The sequence below is a fragment of the Cervus elaphus genome, chromosome 17, assembly GCF_910594005.1.
Source record: "Cervus elaphus chromosome 17, mCerEla1.1, whole genome shotgun sequence".
Taxonomy (NCBI): Eukaryota; Metazoa; Chordata; class Mammalia; order Artiodactyla; family Cervidae; genus Cervus; species Cervus elaphus.
The window spans coordinates 3679338-3700944 of record NC_057831.1 but is presented as its reverse complement, the minus strand read 5'-3'; positions in this window follow the sequence as shown (position 1 = coordinate 3700944).

Below are 21607 nucleotides of genomic sequence, written 5' to 3'. Positions count from 1 at the left end.
ACTGAAGCAACTTAGCAGCAGCAGCAGCCTTCTGATGGATGAGGATAAGAGGCTTGTGCAAGCTTCCTAATGGGAGGAATTCTCTGTGGGGAAAACTAAGTCTTGTTCTGGAGGGCAGGGCTATGCTCAGCAGATGTTTAATGCAATTTTCTACTGGTGTGTGAGGCTGTGCTCCCTCCCTGTGGTTTGGCCTCAGGGAGGCCAGTCCTACAGTTTGCAGTCTTTGGAAGGCTATAGGCTCTCCTCCAAAAGGACTTAGGCCAGCAGGCCATGACTCCCAGGACTGCTGCTCCTAGCGACCCTGGTCCCACAACAGGCCACTGTTGACCCGTGTCTCTGCCAGAGACTCCCACTCACAGGCAAGTCTGGCTCAGTCTCTTGTGGGGTCCCTGCTCCTTTCTCTTGGTCCCTATAGTCAAAGCTATGGTTTTTCCAGTAATCATGTACAGATGTGAGTTGGGCTGTAATGTTTTCAAACTGGTGCTGGAGAAGACTCTTGAGAGTCCCTTGGACAGCAAGGAGATCAAACCAGTCAGTCCTAAAACAAATCAACCCTAAATATTCATTGGAAGGACTGATGCTCAAGCTGAAGCTCCAATACTTTGGCCACCCGATGCGAAGAACTGACTCATTAGAAAAGACCCTGATGCTCAGAAAGATTGAGGGCAGGAGGAGAAGCGGGTGACAGAGAAGGAGATGGTTGGACGGCAACACCGACTCAATGGACATGAGTTCGGGCAAATCTGGGAGATAGTGAAGGACAGAGAAACCTGGTATGCTGCTGTTCATGGGGTCACAGAGTTGGATACAATTGAGTGGCTGAACAAAAACAGCTCACATCTGTACATGCTGCTACTAAGTCGCTTAAGTCATGTCTGACTCTGTGCGACCCCACAGACGGCAGCCCATCAAGCTCCTTCGTCCTGGTATTCTCCAGGCAAGAATACCTGTCTAAAGTTTAAAAAGTAACATATTATCAAAGATTCTATTTATATTCCCCATTTAAATCTTGAGTTTAATCATTTTTGCAAAATTCAAAATGATCATTATATCCTTTTCTATTCTCTGTTCTTGTGTTTTGCCCATTTTTAATTGGAAGTTTTCTCTTATTTAAATTAATGTTTAGGCATGTATAATATTTTAGACATATTTCTCCCTTTCTGTAAATGAATTTCAATAAAACTCCATCATAATTTATGCATGAGAAGGACAGAGATTGAATAAACTATTAGGGTGTGAAAATACTTGAAAATGTAAGACAAATATAAAGTCTTTGTGACAATTCATTGTTAACATGAGACAATAATGCATATAATTTATAATGTAAAGATATGCATCATAAATATAATACCATAATTATGTATTGCTACTATATGTATCATGTATGTGCATTATTAATGCATGAAATCATTATGTATATGTAGTTTGTAACTTGTAAATATACATTTATTTATTGATTATGTTTAAATTTAGATATATAATTCATCATAACTAGAAGGTTCATCTACTTCTATATTAAAAATGAAAAAAATTTTCAAAATATGCTATATAAAATGGGTATTTAATTAATAGCTAACTTTCTGTCAAAATGAACTTTTAAGGTTTATACTAACTTAATAAAATAATAACACTGAGACAGCTGTAATAAGGCTAAATAAGATAAATAATACCACCAACAAATATTTATAGTAATGATACATTAGTGAATAAAGAAAAGATATATTGTTATTTTAGAAAATGTAGAAAATCTAAAGAATCCTACCATACAGAAGCAATCATATAATAATAAAATATAACAGATAATATTATATATATTACATTATAGCTATACATTATATAATATACATATATTATATTATATATTATTATACAAATACACACATATATACGTATATATATACATATATATAATATATGTATACTATGTATTGATATATCTATATCATTGAGATTTATATATTATATAATTGAAATTTCTATATTGATATAATATACATTTATACAATATAAATTTAATATATTTGAATTTATAAATAAGTAATACAATAAATTATAATAAATAATATTTATGAATAATATATATTCATAAAACATTTATATTTTATATAAAATAAATTTATATATTTATATATAACATACATTTATATTATACAAATCTTTAAAATTTAAATAATTTGTAAAATAAGTTTATATTTATATAGTATGATATATTAATACTTTATTTATAATAATATACTTATAATAACAATATTATAAATCAATATATATGTAAATATAATATATAAATATATATTTATAATATATTTACATTAATAATATACATATAATTTATAAATATATCAATATTTATAAGTATTTAAAATACATATTTATAAAATATATTTTTTTATCTTTATATAATATCAATTTATACTTATATAAAATAATAAATATATTACATTATATATATAATGTATAATAGTTATAGTAATAATTATACAGGTAAAATTATTATAGTATTATAGTATATATATATACTTATAAGAATAAGCTTATACTTGTATTTGCTTATAAAATTTTATATATTGCTTAATATATATAATGAGATATAATAATATACATAATAATATAAAATGATATATTATAATATTTTCACCAAATAATTATGTTATAACTTATAATTTTAATTAAGTATTAATTGATATATTTATATAATATAATAAATAATGACACATAATAATTAATACACATGAAATACATATAATATATATTGTATATAATAAGCAATAATTATATAATTATCAGAAATATTATTAATATTATTAGCTATAATAATATTTATTAATATTATTAATTATAATAAAATAATTAGATTTTAAAATTATTGGTTAAAATAATAAAATTTATTAAACTATTAAATAATATTTTAAAGTGTTAATTAAATGGTTAATTAAATTTACTTAAATATTTACTATTAATTTTAATCATTAATTTAACTCATTAATAAATAATTAAAATTCCTTTAATAAATGAATCATTAACAAAATAAATAATTGAATAAATAATTAACTGATAATTAAATTAACTAATTATCTTAATAATTTAAAAATGCAATAAAACTTTTCATTATATAATTATTCTTAATAAGTAATAATTTAAAAGTAGTATTTGATAATAATGATTATGTCCAATAATTAATGATATTGATAATAGGTCATTAATAATTAATAAATAATTGAATATAATTAATTATTGATTAATGATAGATGGGTTTTAGTGGAAAATAATACATAAGTAATAGTCAACAAATAAAATTAATTATTAATTAATGATTATTCAAATAATTAGCTAATCAATGATTAATATATAATCAAATTATCAATCATCTTATTATTTCAATAATTAACTCAATAATAAATCATTGAGTTATTAATTAATTAACTGAATACACAAATAATTAATAAAATTATTAATTAAAATATTAACCAAATTATTAATAAAATAGTGAACTGGATACTCAAATGATCAGATTACTAATTACATTATTAATCAAACTTTTTCAAGTTAATATCTGAATCATCAAATTATTAAGTTATTAATCAAATAATTAGGTTGATAATCAAATAATTAATTAAATTCTTAATCAAATTATCAATCATATAATTAGCTGCATAATCAAATAATTAATAAAAATTTCAATACAATTTTTAATCAAGTAATTAACTGGTAATAAAATAATAAAATTGTAAATAAATTTATTTATTAATTATTAATTAAATAACTAACCTGGTAATCAATTATCAATCAAATCATTTGATTAAATTATTAATCAAATTGTTAATAAAACAATTAAATTAATAATGAAATAAATCATAACATTATCAATAAGATAATTAACTGTGTAATCAAATTATTAATGAAATTATTGACCAAATAATGGGATAATCTACTAATTACTGAGTTTATTGAAATTTTAATCTGTTAATCAAGTAATTAACTGGATAAACAAAAATTAATCAAATTATTAATCAGGTGTTTTACTAATTAATTAAAGAAATAAATATTTAAGGATAATAATTAGTAATAATAGCATTTTATGTATATTATAAACTAATTTAAACAGTTATTAATAAGTAATAATTAACAATCAATTATTGTTCAAATTTAAAATATTAATATTTAATAATAATAGCAATTATTCAATAATTAAATTAGTTAACTTATTAATATCTTAAAGAATAATTAATGCTTATTGTTAAATGATTAATTACAACTGATTAAGAAAGAATTATTAAGTTCATATATAATGTATAATATCAATCTCAGATTGTAGGAGACCATAAAAGGAAAATAAGTCTATATAAAACCAGCATCAATTTGGCCTGAATTCACATCAGTTCACTGACATCACACAACTATGAGATAAGGTGGTAATAATGGTATACTCTTTTACACATGGAGGAACATAAGTGTTTAATGAAAAGTAACTTGCACAAGAACATCATAAAAATGTTTTATTTTTTATTTTTTTTTAATTTTTTGAACTGATACACCATGTTCTTTATTTAATGTAAGCTTTAAGAACATTTTAATCCAAATTAAAAGTTTCCATGTATTTAGAATATCCAGTTTTCTTTTTTTTTTTTTTCATTTATTAGTTGGAGGCTAATTATTTTACAATACTGTAGTGGTTTTTGCCATACATTGACATGAATCAGCCATGGATTTACATGTGTTCCCCATCCCGATCCCCCCTCCCACCTCCCTCCCCATCCCATCCCTCTGGGTCTTCCCAGTGCACCAGCCCTGAGCACTTGTCTCATGCATCCAACCTGGACTGGCGATGTGTTTCACACTTGATAATATGTTTTGATGCTGTTCTCTCAGATCATCCCACCGTCACTTTCTCCCATAGAGTCCAAAAGTCTGTTCTATACCTCTGTGTCTCTTTTTCTGTCTTGCATATAGGGCTATCGTTACCATATTTTTAAGTTCCATATATATGCGTTAGTATACTGTATTGGTGTTTATCTTTCTGGCTTACTTCACTCTGTATAATGGGCTCCAGTTTCATCCATTTCATTAGAACTGATACAAATGTATTCTTTTTAATGGCTGAGTAATATTCCATGGTGTATATGTACCACAGCTTTTTTGTCCATTTATCTGCTGATGGGCATCTAGGTTGCTTCCATGTCCTGGCTATTATAAACAGTGCTGCAATGAACATTGGGGTGCACGTGTCTCTTTCAGATCTGGTTTCCTCGGTGTGTATGCCCAGAAGTGGTATTGCTGGGTCATATGGCAGTTCTCTTTTCAGTTTTTTAAGGAATCTCCACACTGTTCTCCATAGCGGCTATACTAGTTTGCATTCCCACCAACAGTGTACGCGGGTTCCCTTTTCTCCACACCCTCTCCAGCATTTGCTGCTTGTAGACTTTTGGATAGCAGCCATCCTGACTGGCATGTAATGGTACCTCATTGTGGTTTTGATTTGCATTTCTCTGATAATGAGTGATGTTGAGGTTGAGCATCTTTTCATGTACCACACCCTTCTTATTAATAGGACTTTAATCAGCCAAGGAGAAGACCCTTTAGCATTTATTGAAGAGCTGGTTTGGTGGTGCTGAATTCTCTCAGCTTTTGCTTGTCTGTAAAGCTTTTGAATTCTCCTTCATATCTGAACGAGATCCTTCCTGGGTACAGTAATCTGGGTTGTAGGTTATTCTCTTTCATTACTTTAAGTATGTCCTGCCATTCCCTTCTGACCTGAAGAGTTTCTATTGATAGATTAGCTGTTATCCTTATGCGAATCCCCTTGTGTGTTATTTGTTGTTTCTCCCTTGCTGCTTTTAATATTTGTTCTTTGTGTTTGACCTTTGTTAATTTGATTAACATGTGTCTTGGGGTGTTTCGCTTTGGGTTTATCCTGTTTGGGACTCTCTGGGTTTCTTGGACCTGTGTGACTATTTCCTTCCCCATTTTAGGGACGTTTTCAGCTATTATCTCCTCGAGTATTTTCTCATGGCCTTTCTTTTTGTCTTCTTCTGGGACTCCTATGATTTGAATGTTGGGACATTTCACATTGTCCCAGAGGTCCCTGAGGTTGTCCTCATTTCTTTTGATTCTTTTTTCCTCTCTGCTTCATTTGTTTCCACCATTTTATCTTCTACCTCACTTATCCTATCTTCTGCCTCCTCTATTCTACTGTTGGTTCCCTCCAGAGTGTTTTTGATCTCATTTATTGTATTATTCATTTTTAATTGACTCTTTTTTATTTCTTCTAAGTCCTTGTTAAACATTTCTTGTGTCTTCTCAATCCTTGTCTCCAGGCTATTTATCTGTAACTCCATTTTGTTTTCAAGATTTTGGATCATTTTTATTATCATTATTCTAAATTCTTTTTCAGGTAGATTCCCTATCCCCTCCTCTTTTGTTTGGCTTGGTGGGCATTTTTCATTTTCCTTTACCTGCTGGGTATTTCTCTGCCTTTTCATCTTATTTAGATTACTTTGTTTGGGGTGGCCTTTCTGTATTCTGATGGTCTGTGGTTCCTTTTTATTGTGGAGGTTTCTCCCAGTGGGTGGGGTTGGACGATTGGCTTGTCAAGATTTCCTGGTTAGGGAAGCTTGTGTCGGTGTTCTGGTGCATGGAGCTGGATTTCTTTTCTCTGGCGTGCAATGGAGTGTCCAGTAGTGAGTTTTGAGATGGGTTTATGTATTTGGTGTGACTTTGGGCAGCCTGTATGTTGATGCTCAGGGCTATGTTCCTGCGTTGCTGGAGAATTTGCATGGTATGTCTTGCTCTGGAACTTATTGGCTCTTGGGTGGTGGTTGGTTTCAGTGTAGGTGTGGAGGCTTTTGGATGATCTCTTATTACTTAATGTTCCCTGTAGTCAGGAGTTCTCTGGTGTTCTCAGGTTTTGGGCTTAAGTCTCCTGCCTCTGGATTTCAGTCTTATTCTTCCAGTAGCCTTGAGACTTCTACCATACAGCACTGATAATAAAACTTCTAGGTTAATGGTGAAAAGATTCTCCACAGTAAGGGACACCCAGAGAGGTTCACAGAGTTACATGAGGAAGAGGAGAGGGAGGAGGGAGATAAAGATGAGCAGAAGGAGAAAAAGGGGGACTCGTGAGGAAAGAGACAGATCTACGCAGTACTCTGTTCCCTAACACATCAAGCCCAAACTTTCAGACACTAATGTTCTTTCTGGAAGGATAAAATCAATAGCTATGCTTACCTTACATATTTACTTCTGAATAAGCATTTTGCAGCTTTCAAATTCAGAGCATTTTGGAAGTAAGAGATACATATATAGCATTATATACTATTGCCATTATTATTTATCTGAAATTAAAAAAAAAACCTGTTACTTGCTATTTTTTCCAGAAAAATAAAAATACTTTTAAATCAATGTTTTCATATTTCTGCTTACCCTGACAATATTTTGTCTATACAAGTAAACATTTGAATAAGAAATGTGCATGCATATGGATAGCTAATTCTTCTAAAGTAAAATATGCAACTTGTATTTAAAAACTCTTTCCCCTCCCACCAGCTGTTCTCAGATACCTCATGAATAAATATTGAAAGCCTACAGAAAGTCAATTATGCTATTACAGCTAAAAGGCAATTTCCTCCATTCAACTATTTCATTATAAAAATAGTGATGAACATGAAAAATTTAATATTATCAGGAAATGTTGTGTATATTATATTTAGGTGTTATCATGAATGTATTTATATATTCTTATCTTGCTAGAAAAAAGTTTTAAACATATAAACTCTGTGTTGTTTGATATGACTGATCTTAGTTTGACAACTTCAGACAAATATTTATGCTCAAATTCATATCAAGATATAGTTATTGGATGTGAAAAATTATATTTCAGATTTTATTCAGATTAAACTATGTGTTTTTAACTGAATAGAAGAAATTATTTATGCCACTACATAAATGATGATTACTTCTGGATGGAAGGATTCTTTAGATTCTCTACATTTTCTAAAATGATAATATATAATTTCTTTATTCACTAATTTAACATTACTATAAATATTTGATAGTGGTACTATTTAATTTATTTAGCCTTATTACAGCTGTCTCAATGTTATTATTTTATTAAGTTAATATAAACCTTAAAAGTTCATTTTGACAGAAAATTAGCTATTAACAAAATACCCATTTTATATAGCATATTTTGAAAAATTTTTAATTTTTAAGGTAGAAGTAGATAAACCTTCTAGTTAAGATGAATTATATTTCTAAATTTAAACATAATAAACAAATAAATAAATGTATATTTACAGGTTACAAATTATATATATATAATGATTGCATGCATTAATAATGCACATACATGACAGATATAGTAGTAATACATAATTATTGTATTATATTTATGATGCATATCTTTATATTATAAATTATATGCATTATTGTCTCATGTAAACAATGAATTCTCACAAAGACTTTATATTTGTCTTACATTTTCAAGATATTTACACACTCTAATAGTTTATTCAACCTCTGTCCTTCCCATGCATAAATTATTGTGAAGGAGTTTTATTTTGTGGTTATTACACAGAAGATTCCTAAGAAAAAATTTAAGTACAAATTAAATATTATATATAAATTTTAAATTAAAATATTAAAATTATTTATAAAATATAAGGTAATAAAGCAAGGGAACTAAATATTTGCAATATATATTAATAAGAAATTATTATATAAAAATTTACAACTGATTATATCAAGAATTTTTAGTTTTTTAATATAACTACAACTATGAAAAGAAAGGATAAAAAATACCAGTATCCAGAAAGAGTGGTAAACATCAAAGATAGTTTTATTAGTTGCCAGGCACCTGAAGGTAAAATCTAGAGAGTATCACATTCTATAGAGAATGTCTATACTGTGGAGAACTATATGTTGGGGGAAAATTAAAATCTTCAATTCTAGATATGGGATGCTACTGTTTCTTCTCTATCACTGGCAAACTGACTTCAGTGGCAGTAGAATACAGAGAAAAGGTAAGGACATAGAGGTTCACCAAAAAGGAGAAAGTTCCTATTCTCCATACTCTTGCTGAGTCTGTGTAACATCAAGTTTTATCTTTGCATTTCTGAAAAGTTTAAAAAGCAACATATTGTCAAAGATTTTATTTATATTCCCCCTTTAAATCTTGAGTTTAATCATTTTTTGCAAAATTCAAAATGATCATTATATCCTTTCTTATTCTCTCTCAGTTCTTATGTTTTGCCCATTTTTAATTGGAAGTTTTCACTTATTTAAATTAATATTTAGGCATGTATAATATTTTTAGACATATTTCTCCATTTCTGTAAATGAATTTCAATAAATTTTCCCTTTTGCCCTTAGTTCCTTGACTTTGTATACATAGTTTATGCTGGAATAGTTTTCCATGTAACTGAATACTTAATATATTTAGTGCTTTTAGTTATCTTGAAATTAAGTAGAGGTGAAGTTCACATCATATAAAATAAACTATTTTAAAGTTGATGTCAGTGACATTTAGTGTGTGAACACTGTTACACAAACTCTAATTCCATCTAGTTGCAAAATATTTTCATCATTTCAAAAGGAAATTTCTTACTTGTTAAGTAGTTATTCTCTGGTCCCTACTTCCCCTGCCCCTCGCAATTTGCAAAGTGCATTCTGTCTTTGTGGATTTACTTCTTCTGAGTATTCCTGACAAAATAAGCCATACATTCTCTGTCATTTTGTAGGTGGCTTCTTTCACTTAATGTTTTCTAGGTTCATCATCTAGAGTTGTAACCTCTAACAGTTCATTTTTTGTTTTCAATACCTGAGTAATACTCCGTTGTATGTAAATATACCACAGCTTGTAGTATATTCACCTTGTGACCATCATAAATAATTCTACAATGAACATACATGCACAGGTACCTGTTTGAATACCGGTTTTGAATTCTTCTTAATATACATGTAGGTGTGGAATTGGTGGATCTTATGGTAATTTTATGTTTAACTTTTGAGGGCTCATCAAACTACTCTCCATAGTACTGAACCATCTTTCACTCCCACCACTCACATATAAGGGTGCCAGTTTCACTGTATCTTCTTCAACATTTTTTATTATTGTTGCCTTTTATTGTTCAGTAGCTAAATCATGTCCAATTCTTTGAGATCCCATAAACTGCAGCACACCAGGCTTCACTGCCCTTCGCTATTTCCCTGAGTTTGCTCAAATTCATCTCCACTGAGTCAGTGATGCCATCCAACAATCCCATCCTCTGTTGCTCCCTTCTCCTCTTGCCCTCAATCTTTCCCAGGATCAGGGTCTTTCCCAATGAATCAGCTGTTTGCATCAGGTGGCCAAAGTATTGGAGTTTCAGCTTCAGCATCAATCCCTCCAATGAGTATTTAAAGTTGATCTCCTTGCCATCCAAGGGACTCTCAAGAGTCTTCTCCAGTACCACAGTTCGAAAGCATCAATTCTTCAGTGCTCAGCCTTACATATGGTCCAACTCTCACATCCGTCATGACTACTGGAAAAACCACAACTTCGACTATTTGGACCTTTGTTGGCAAAGAGATGCCTCTGCTTTGTCATAGCTTTTCTTCCAAGGAGCAAGTGTCTTTTAACTTCATGACTGCAGTCTCTGTCCACAAGGATTTTAGAGCCCAAGGAAATGAAATGTTACTGTTTCCACTTTTCCCCCATTTTTTTGCTATGAAGTGATGGGACCAGACCCCATGATCTTTGTTTTTTGAATGTTGAGTTTTAAGTCAGCTTTTTCACTCTCCTCTTTCACCTTCATCAAAATGCTCTTTATTTCCTCTTCACTTTCTGCCTTTAGTGTGGTATCGTCTGCATATCTGAGGTTGTTCTATTTCTACTTGCAATCTTGATTCTAGCTTGTGCTTCATCCAGTCCAGCATTTTGCATGATGTGCTCTGCATATAAGTTAACTAAGCAGGGTGACAATATACAGGCTTGACGTACTCCTTTCCCAATTTGGAACCAGTCCGTCTTTCCATGTCCGGCTCTAACTGTTGCTTCTTGACCTGCATACAGATTTTTTATGAGGCAGATAAGGTGGTCAGGTATTCTCATCTCTTTAAGAATTTTCCAGTTTGTTGTGATCCACACAGTCAAAGGCTTTAATGTAGTCAATGGAGCAGAAGCAGATTTTTGTTTTAATTCCATTTCTTTTTCTATGATCCAGCAGATGTTGGCGTTTTCATCTCTGGTTCCTATGCCTTTTCTAAATCCAGCTTGTACATCTGGAAGTTTTTAGTTCACATACTGTTGAAGCCTAGCTTGAAGGATTTGAGCGTTACCTTGCTAGCATACCAAATGAGCACAATTGTGCAGTAGTTTGAGCATTCTTTGGCATTGCCTTTCTTTGGGATTGAAATGAAAACTGACCTTTTCCAGTCCTGTGGCCACTGCTGAGTTTTCCACATTTGCTGGCATATTGAGTTCAGCACTTTAACAGCATCATCTTTTAGGATTTGAAATAGCTCAAGTGGAATTTTGTCACCTACACTAGCTTTGTAGTAATGCTTCCTCATGCCCACTTGACTTCACATTCCAAGATGTCTGGCTTCATGTGAGTGACCACACCATTGTGGTTATCTGGGTCGTTAGGACCTTTCTTACATAGTTCTTCTATGTATTCTTGCCATCTCTTCTTAATCTCCTATGCTTCTGTTGGGTCCCTGCTGTTTTTCTCCTTTGTTGTAACCATCTTTGCCAAAAATGTTCCCTTGGTAACTCTAATTTTCTTGAAGAGATCTCTAGTCTTTCCCATTCTAGTGTTTTCTCTATTTCTTTGTATTGTTCACTTAAAACTTTCTTATCTCTCCTTGGTCTTCTCTGGGACTCTGCATTCATTTGGGTATAGCTTTCCGTGTGTTGTTGCTATTATTATTGATATCTGAGTGCCTTAACTCTCTTTTTCTCCTTCTCTCACTTATTTTCTCTCAATAAATTGGTTTTCTTTCTTTAGGAAATACTAATACACTTGTTAATTAGAGACAAATTAAATGACTCTTATACACTCAATATATAATGAGGGAGACAAACTGTATAATTGCTCTAGATAGTCCTGTCCCAGAAGAAGAAAAGCAGTACTTATCCAGAAATATTAATGATTGTGTGCATGTGCAGTCAGTCATGCCTAACTCTTTGGGATCCCATGGACTGTAGCCCACCAGGCTCCTCTGTGCCTGGCATTTTCTAGGCAAGAATGCTGGAGTGGGTTGTCATTTCTTTCTCCGGGATCTTCCCGACCCAGGAACTGAACCCACCCCTTGTGTCTCCTGCATTGGCAGGAAGATCCTTTACCAGCTGAGCCACTGTACATAGCAATTCTGAAATTCAGATGAGAATATAATGTGCTTTGCTGTGTAGTACTTAGTCACTCAGTCATGTCCAGCTCTGTGACCCCATGAGCTGTAGCCCACCAGGTTTCTCTGTCCACAGGGATTCTCTAGAAAAGAATACTGGAGTGGGCTGCCATGCCCTCAGCCTGGGGATCTTTCCAACCCAGGGACTGAACCCAGGCCTCCCATATTGCAGGAGGATTCTTTACCATCTGAGCCACCAGCGAAGCTCAAGAATACTGAAGTGGGTAGTCTATCCCTTCTCCATGGGCTCATCCCAAAACAGGAATCAAACCAGGGCCTCCTGATTTCCTTAGGGTATATGGCTAGAAATGAAATTGCTGGGTCATATGGTGGTAAAATTTCACCTCCCAGTTGAGCTACTGGGGAAGGTTGAGCATTAATTAATTACCAGCCATTAATTAGCTCACAATTCTCCTACCTGGGAATGATTCCCCACCATTCTTATTTGATGTTGCCATCTAAATTATTCCCCCTCTTCAGAAAAGAAAAAAAAAAAAAAAAAGCTTGTGTTTATAGCTCAGTACTTTTCTCACCATTCTTACTACCCAAGGTCAGAGATTCAAATCTTCTTTTTCACGTTGTACTCTGTCTTCTTTCAGTTCTACCTGATACAATTTCTTAAACTTAAAATTTTTCAAGTTTCTTCCTTTTTTTTAAAATTATTTTTTAATTGAAGAATAATTGCTTTACAGAATTGTGTTGGTTTGTGCCAAACATCAACATGAATCAGCCATAGGTACATATATGTCCCCTCCTTCTTGAACCTCCTTCCCATCTTCCTTCCCATCCCACCCTTCTAGGATTTTACAGAGCCCCAGTTTGAGTTCCCTGAGTCATACAACAAATGCCCTTTGGCTCTCTATTTTACATATGGTAATGTAAATTTCCATATTACTCTCTCCATACATCCCAACCTCTCATTCTTCCCATCCCCTGGGTCATTAAGTATGTTCTTTTTATCTGTGTTTCCATTGCTGCCCTGCAAATAATTTTATCAGTATCACCTTTCTAGATTCCATATATATGCAATAGTATAAGATACTTCTTTTTCTCTTTCTGACTTACTTTGCTCTGTATAATAGGCCCTAAAATTCATCACCTCATTAGAACTGACTCAAATGTGTTCCTTTTTGTGGCTGAGTAATAGTCCATTGTGTATATGTACCACAGTTTCTTTATCTATTCATCTGTTGATGGACATCTAGGTTGCTTCCATGTTCTAGCTATTGCAAATAGTGCTGCAATGAACACTGGGGGTACCTGTGCCTTTTTCAATTTTGATTTCCTTAGGGTATATGCCTAGAAACGGAATTGCTGGGTCATATAATGGTAAACTTTTTCAAATTTCTTATGAGTCAATTTATAATTTACTCCAGTAGATAAGAAACAGGCCCACAAACTTGATCTAAAGAAGCTATTGAATACTTTGATTCCCTGTAAATCTTTTATAAGACACGGCTCTTAAGATGCAAGGAAGCTCTGTTATTTAGAAAAGGTATGTGAGAAATGACCTAAACACACTTAGAGGGGCTCCAGTTTTTGAATATGTCTCTGAGGTTGACTATGTTTTTCAGAAGTCTTGACAAAGTGTTTTACTTTCAAGGCTCTAACTCCATTTACAGAACTATTTGTTTGTTGCCATATTCAACTACTGTCTCAAGCCATTTCTTAATTTTAGAAACATTTGCTATCTGGAAAGCTGGGTCTAAAAATATTTTATTTTTAAACTGAGAAAACCTATGAGACTTTATATTATATTGTTCTTATTTCAGCTCCTTTCTACTCTCTCACATTTTACTATAGACAGCAAGGAGACTGTAGGTCATATCGTCAACTCTCTTCCTAGAAATCTCCTTACTTAGTTCAACAGTTTCTTAAGTGAATTTTCTCTTTCCATGTTATTTTAGTCCATAATGTCCCCAGATTTCTTTTACTCTATTAACAAGGCTCTCTAGCTTCCAATGACATTTATTTATCCTTCATTAAGCACTCATCAATAGGCCTCTGAGAGCAATTAGGCCTTTACTAGCAGTCTCTTCTTAGTCTGTCACTAATGCTCTTTTCATGGCTCTTCCAGCTTCCACATGCAACCTGTGCAGGTTGCGTGTGCAACCTGGTTCCACATGCTCCAAAACCATGTCTCAGATTTAGATGCTGCTTTGGGACCAACCTCCAATCCAACATGAGTTGTTGTAACAAGATGGTGGACTTTGGTAAACTATGTTTCCCAACAAAGCGCACAGTTCCAATCTCACATGTTGTTTCAGAAACTTGCTATTCTCACAGGGTATATTTTCTCTTCTCTTAAAACTGGATGGGTCTTTGTAAATGCCTCATGCATATAGAATATAGCAGAAATAAAATACTATAACCTATGAGTCTATGTTAGAACAGAAAATACAATTTCTACAAATCTCTGTCCCTTGGAACCTATGTACTATATTGTAGGAAAGCTCTGACCCACCGAGAGGCCACAAACACTGTATGATAACTGAAAGCCAAACTAAGGGTCCAGCTTATCAACCATCAGGAAGCTGTCCACCGTGGTAGTGTGAATGAAATGCCTCAGATGAGTTCAGACCCTACGTGTGTTGTCAGCTCAAGCCCTCAGCTGTTAATTAAATGCCCAAATGTCACTGGACAAACACAAATAGACCTTCCTTTGTCCTTTCTAAATCTTAATGCTCCACAGATTCTGTGAGTATATAAAATAGCTGTTTTACAGTACTAAAATTTGGGGTAATTTTTTGTACAGCAATAAATAATCAGAGCAGTAAGAATTGTCAAGAGCAGATGAAAAATATGGAAGTAAGCAGTTGTAAGAGAAATCAAATGGCTAACAACAATGCAAAACAGTCATAATGACAGAAAACAGCACAACATTGTAAGGCCATTATCATCCAATTAAAAATGGCTCACAAACGTAAAATATCTCTTTTTTTGGCTTGTAAGAAAAAGTTTGCATCTCCCTAACAGGCATCATTAAAGCAGCAATAATTTCTACCTATTGTGAGCCAGTTTAATTTGTTATTTTTGGCTTATGAAAATACCTAGATTCCTATTAAAATTCTTTTTTTTTTTTTTCTTCAGTTTTTCAGAGTTGGTGTGTCTTGCTTGCAGTCAAAGAATACCAACTGATCACAAAGTAAGTTCAAGGAGTGGAAGCAAGCAATAGATCCTCTGGAAAAAAATGTGTAGTATTTGGAAATGTTTGCTCATATTAAGTTGGGGAACTAGCAGGAAGGTTGCTTTTTAAAGACCAAGATGAAATAGTAAGTCCCCATGACACACAGTGGCAAAGTAGTGAATTAATCTGTCAGTGGTGGCCCCTGCATCTTTGTTATAAGGAATTCAATCTGTTAGTGTAAAATAATTCAACTATCATTGGTCCAATGACACAGTCATTTTTACATATGATTAATGCACTAATTGTTTAAAATAGTGCAGTATAAAACGGTAAAAAATTGCATGGAATTATAGGTCTAAAAATAAGTTCAATCTTGGTCTCCCACAAGGCTAAAATTCCTTGAGAATTGAGATAATTTTTCAAATATTTGCATAGGTTCTCATTCTTAATAAATAAAATAATGAATTAATGGTTGAAACAATAACTTATTGAATGATGTAAAGCACTTCCTCTGAATTGGTTGGAATTAATATGGGGCATTTAGATTCCTGAAATTCAATGATGATAGGGATTTCTAATTGCTTCTCCTGCACCAACACACACACACACACAAACACACACACAATAAGATCTTAAAGACACTAAACAAGACACATGAGAGTAGAAATATTTCTGGTTATTTTCAAGTGTTTAGCATTTTTTGTTTGTTTTAATGACAAGATGAGAATATAGTAATATTGCAAATATCCGTAGTTGTAAAATTCTTAAAGTTAATAATAGTACAATTTTTCACCATTTTTTAACTCAGAGTGAGAGTGCTAACTCTCTCTATATAGACTACAAGCAAGAAGAGCAAAATATATACTTGTTCTTCTGTAACACATACTTCTAATTATTCAAAATTTAAGCAATATGACACTACCCACCTATATGCTGCCTGAAATTATAACATTGTTTATGCCTGGATTGCTTGAAATAGTTAAACCCATCTCTTAAACTAAAAACGTTTTTGTATATAAGCTCTTGGTGTTGCATCTGACATCTGGACCAATTGTCAGCTCTGGTAGTTTTGTCCCTTAGTGTTCCATGCATTTACTTTCTAACTTGTTTAGATCTTGTAATTTAAGCATCTTTAAATAGGATATAGCTCTTCTGGATAATGCAAAATCTTGAATGAATTCAAAAGAGAGATGTGATATCATAGAAACATTGTCTGTAAAGTATAATTACATTTTTAAAAGTTTTCATCCTTGCATGCCTGATAGCAATGTAGGTATTCTATTCATAGCCACTAGGATAGTACTGAAAACTTCTGCTTAGTGTATTGGCCAAAAAGTTCATTTAGGGTTTTCCATAAAACTGTATGGAAAAACCCAGATGAATCTTTTGGCCAACTCAATATTCATGTCTGTGGCACGTAAAAATCCTATTTAAAATGCTATTAAATGTAAAGTATTTAAGTGGTCCTTTTATAGACTGATAAAAGATTGCTGATTGTAGAGAGAAAGCAATAAACTTTTATTGAGATTTAGGTATTGGACCATTGGTAAGTTTTCTTTATTATCAAAATAACTCCACGCTCTCGTCCATTTCATTCCCAGGCAAATAAAGAATAGTAACATGTCACAGGCCTTCAGTTTCATTCCTGAGTGCCTGAAAATCTAAACTGTGAATATCTGTCAACACAGCAGTCAGGCTTTGACATCACATGTTTTAAACAATGTGTGTTCATAGTAGAGAAATATGTAATAACATATAGTCTCAGCATTTCTTTCTTCTTTTACTGGAAACATTATCTCAATCTCTCTATCCTTTATCCTCAATCTATATATAGCTGAAAGATGGAAAAGCTCTATACAGTCAGCAAAAACAAGACTGGGAGCAGACTGTGGCTCAGATCATGAACTCCTTATTGTCAAATTCAGACTTAAATTGAAGAGAGTAGGGATAACCACTAGACCATTCAGGTATGACCTAAATCAAATCCCTTATGCTTATACAGTGGAAGTGAGAAATAGATTTAAGGGACTAGATCTGCTAAACAGAGTGCCTGATGAACAATGGACAGAGGTTTGTGACATTGTACAGGAGACAGGGATCAAGACCATCCCTAAGAAAAAGAAATGCAAAAAAGCAAAATAGCTGTCTGAGGAGGCCTTACAAATAGCTGTGAAAAGAAGAGAAGTGAAAAGAAAAGGAGAAAAAGAAAGATATACCCATTTGAATGCAGAGTTCCAAAGAATAGCCAGAAGAGATAAGAAAGCCTTCCTCAGTGATCAATGCAAAGAAATAGAGGAAGATAATAGATTGAGAAAGACTAGAGATCTCTTGAAGAAAATTAGAAATACCAAGGGACGCTATGGAAAACAGTGTGGAGATTCCTTAAAAAACTGGAAATAGAACTGCCATATGACCCAGCAATCCCACTTCTGGGCATACACACTGAGGAAACCAGATCTGAAAGAGACACGTGCACCCCAATGTTCATCGCAGCACTGTTTATAATAGCCAGGACATGGAAGCAACCTAGATGCCCATCAGCAGATGAATGGATAAGGAAGCTGTGGTACATATACACCATGGAATATTACTCAGCCATTAAAAAGAATTCATTTGAACCAGTCCTAATGAGATGGATGAAGCTGGAGCCCATTATACAGAGTGAAGTAAGCCAGAAAGATAAAGAACATTACAGCATACTAACACATATATATGGAATTTAGAAAGGTGATAACGATAACCCTATATGCAAAACAGAAAAAGAGACACAGAAATACAGAACAGACTTTTGAACTTTGTGGGAGAATGTGAGGGTGGGATATTTCAAAAGAACAGCATGTATACTATCTATGGTGAAACAGATCACCAGCCCAGGTGGGATGCATGAGACAAGTGCTTGGGCCTGGTGCACTGGGAAGACCTAGAGGAATCGGGTGGAGAAGGAGGTGGGAGGGGGGATCGGGATTGGGAATACATGTAAATCCATGGCTGATTCATATCAATGTATGACAAAACCCACTGGGAAAAAAAAAAAAAAACAAGTCAAAAAAAAAAAAACAAAAAAACTATAGTCCACCTAGAGGGATGGGATGGGGGAGGGGGAAGCTTCAGAGGCTTGGGATATATGTAGACATGTCTGATATATGTTGTACAGCCGAACTTAACATTGTAAAGCAATTATACTCCAATAAAAAAAAAACTTTAAAAAAAAAAAAAAAGAAATACCAAGGGAACATTTCATGCAAAGATGGGCTCAATAAAGGACAGAAATTGTATGGACCTAACAGAAGCAGAAGATATTAGGAAGAGGTGGCAAGAATACACAGAAGAATTATACTAAAAAGATCTTCATGACCCAGATAATCATGATGGTGCGATCACTCACCTAGAGCCAGATATCCTGAGATGTGAAATTAAGTGGGCCTTAGGAAGCATCACTATGAACAAAGCTAGTGGAATTCCAGTTGAACTGTTTCAAATCCTAAAAGATGATGCTGTGAAAGTGTTGCACTCAATATGCCAGCAAATTTGGAAAACTCAGCATTGGCCTCAGGACTGGAAAAGGTCAATTTTCGTTTCAATCCCAAAGAAAGTCAATGCCAAAGAATGCTCAAACTACTGCACAATTGCACTCATCTCACACGCTAGTAAAGTAATGCTCAAAATTCTCCAAGCCAGGCTTCAGCAATACATGAACTGTGAACTTCCTGCTGATGTTAGAAAAGGTAGAGTAACCAGAGATCAAATTGCCAACATCCTTTGGATCATTGAAAAGACAAGAGGGTTCCAAAAAAACATCTACTCCTGCTTTATTGACTATGCCAAAGCCTTTGACTCTGTGGATCACAATAAACTGCGGAAAATTCTGACAGAGATGGGAATACCAGACCACCTGACCTGCCTCTTGAGAAACCTTTATACAGGTCAGGAAGAAACAGTTAGGACTGGACATGGAACAACAGACTGTTTCCAAATCAGGAAAGGAGTACGTCTAGGCTGTATATTGTCACCCTGCTTATTTAACTTCTATGCAGATTACATCATGAGAAACGCTGGGCTGGAAGAAGCACAAGCTGGAATCAAGATTGCTGGGAGAAATATCAGTAACCTAAGGTATGCAGATGACACCAAACTTATGGCAGAAAGTGAAGAAGAACTAAAGAGCCTCTTGAAAGTGAAAGAGGAGAGTGAAAAAGTTGGCTTAAAGCTCAGCATTCAGAGAACTAAGATCGTGGCATCCAGTCCCATCACTTCATGGCAAATAGATGGGGAATAGTGGAAACAGTGTGACTTTATTTTTTTTGGCTCCAAAATCACTGAAGATTGTGATTGCGGCCATGAAATTAAAACACACTTACTCCTTGGAAGGAAAGTTATGACCAACCTAGATAGCTTATTAAAAAGCAGAGACATTACTTTGCCAACAAAGGTCCGTCTAGTAAAGGCTATGGTTTTTCCAGTAGTCATGTATGGATGTGAGAGTTGTACTATAAAGAAAGCTGAGTGCTGAAGAATTGATGCTTTTGAACTGTGGTGTGGAGAAGACTCTTGAGAGTCCCTTGGACTGCAAGGAGATCCAACCAGTCCATCCTAAAGGAGATCAATCTTGGATGTTCATTGGAAGGACTGGTGTTGAAGCTGAAACTCCAATACTTTGGCCACCTGATGTGAAGAACTGACTCATTGGAAAAGGCCCTGATGTGGGAAAGATTGAAGGTGGGAGGAGAAGGGAACGACAGATTGTTGGATGGCATCACTGACTCAATGGATATGAATTTAGGTAAATTCCGGGAGCTGGTGATGGGCAGGGAGGCTTGGCGTGCTGCAGTCCATGGGGTTGCAAAGAGTCGGACATGACTGAGTGACTGAACTGAACTGAACTGAATATATGGTTGATGGAACAGTCAATCAAAGTATCTTTTTAGCCCCATAAAAGTGACCAGTAACTTAGTGAGATAAGAGAATCTTTCCTGAACTTTGGAATCTTTGTTAAATGGCATGAAGAAATTCAAAAGAGCTCATTTTGCTTGCAATTTTGTCAATCAGAGATCAGCACACTTTGTAAAGAGGATCAGTCTCCTACTTTTAGAAACAGTTTTATTGGAAGATAGTCATGCTTATTTGCTTACAAGTTGTAGATGGCTGATTTCACACCACAGTGGTAGAGCTGAGTAGTTGCAACAGAAATCAAATGGCTCACAAACCTTAAATATCTACTGTTTAGTTCTGTAAGAAAAAGTTTGTATATCCCTGACTGGCATCATTAAAGCAGCAATGGATTTCTGTCTTTCATGAGCCAGTTTATCCAGTTACTGTTTTGGGCTTATGAAATTACCTATGTTCCTATTAAAATTCATTTTTTCTCAATTTGGTTAGAGCTGGTGTGTTTTGCATGTAATCAAAGAATACCAGTTGATCACAAAATGAATTCCAGGAGTGGAGGCACACAGTAGATCCTCTTCAAAAAATATATGCAGTATTTGGAAGTATTTAGCTTCAGAAAATGGGGAAACAGCAGTGAGATTGCTATTTAAAGACCAAGATGAGACAGTTACTCCCCATGACACACAGTTTCAAAGTAATGAATTAGTCTACCTATGGTGGCTCCAGCAACTTTGAGATAACTGCAGAGAATTCTGTTACTGTAGATTAACTGAAATATCATGAGAAGTATAAAAACTGGAATAGAATTCTTACTATGACAGCACGGGGTTATATGAAATATTAAAATTCTTTTTCTTAACTAAGATGAAGTTGGTTTCTCTTGTTTACAATAAAATAATCTTATCTGATCTGCCTTTACTTATTAATTTGAAAGCCTCTAAACTCCAAGATAGAGACTGTTTCCCCTACTTAAACTATATAAAATGACCACTGTTTGCTTCTAATATATAAAATGTGAACCATTATAGAGAGCCTTTCTTAATAGCTGCATGAAAAGTTATCCATTGTACTATAAGGAAATATAGTAGCCCTAAGAAGACCTCTCTATATAATACAGATAAATAAATACCTTAGTTATTTGACATTATAAAGCATAAAGGTATCTAAAGAGTATGAGCTATTGCTCTTGTCTATTTTAATAAAAACTATTAAAAC